The sequence below is a fragment of the Schistocerca americana genome, chromosome 10 (genome assembly GCF_021461395.2).
Source record: "Schistocerca americana isolate TAMUIC-IGC-003095 chromosome 10, iqSchAmer2.1, whole genome shotgun sequence".
NCBI lineage: Eukaryota > Metazoa > Arthropoda > Insecta > Orthoptera > Acrididae > Schistocerca > Schistocerca americana.
This window is the reverse complement of record NC_060128.1, coordinates 135,443,185-135,444,225: the sequence shown is the minus strand read 5'-3', so window position 1 is coordinate 135,444,225 and position 1,041 is coordinate 135,443,185. Positions and strand designations below refer to the sequence as shown.

At 47.9% G+C, this 1,041-nt stretch overlaps 1 pseudogene; it reads left to right on the top strand.

Annotated features, from left to right (window-relative positions):
* Window positions 1-648: 648 nt before the first annotated feature.
* On the top strand, window positions 649-766 carry LOC124552782 (annotated as a pseudogene).
* The last annotated feature ends 275 nt before the right edge of the window (window positions 767-1,041 follow it).

Sequence of the window (1,041 nt, the reverse complement as noted above, 5' to 3'; positions counted from 1 at the left end):
GAAATTTGTTAACGTCGAGTATTGATTCGAGTGTCAGGAAGTCGTTTCTGAAAGTATTTGTATGGAGTGTAGCCATGTATGGAAGTGAAACATGGACGATAAATAGTTTAGACAAGAAGAGAATAGAAGCTTTCAAAATGTGGTGCTACAGAAGAATGCTGATGACTAGACGGGTAGATCACATAACAAACGAGGAGGTATTGAATAGAATTGGGGAGAAGAGGTGTTTGTGGCACAGCTTGACTAGAAGAAGGAATCGGTTGGTAGGACACGTTCTGAGGCATCAAGGGATCACCAATTTAGTACTGGAGGGCAGCGTGGAGGGTAAAAATCGTAGACGGAGACCAAGAGATGAATACACTAAGCAGATTCAGAAGGATGTAGGCTGCAAGCTTGCACAGGATAGAGTAGCATGGAGAGCTGCATCAAACCAGTGTCAGGACTAAAGACCACAACAACAATAGGTGAAAAGAGCTTTAAGTCCGCCGCTTAGAAATCATAATGATGCTCAAGCAAGCGCCGGTGAAATGTAAAGTTTTCCTGCCATTCTTTAAGCGACATGATTGACCGCATAGGAAAAATCTTGAGAAAGCGGAACATCGCGGTAATTTACTCACTCACATACACACCCACACAAAAGATACAGTAGGCAGCGGCCTTGCCGCAGTGGATACACCGGTTCCCGTGAGATCACCGAAGTTAAGCGCTGTCGGGCGTGGTCGGCACTTGGATGGGCGACCATCCAGGCCGCCATGTGCTGTTGCTATTTTTCGGGGTGCACTCAGCCTCGTGATGCCAATTGAGGAGCTACTCGACCGAACAGTAGCGGTTTCGGTCAAGAATACCATCATAACGACCGGGAGAGCGGTTTGCTGACCACACGCCTCTCCTATCAGCATCCTCCACCGAGGATGACACGGCGGTCGGATGGTCCCGGTAGGCCACTCGTGACCTGAAGACGGAGTACACGAAAGATGCAAGATCATCTAAAATTGGCCAAGGACGCTCACCAACCGCTGGAAAAACCTGGAATTTATAGGA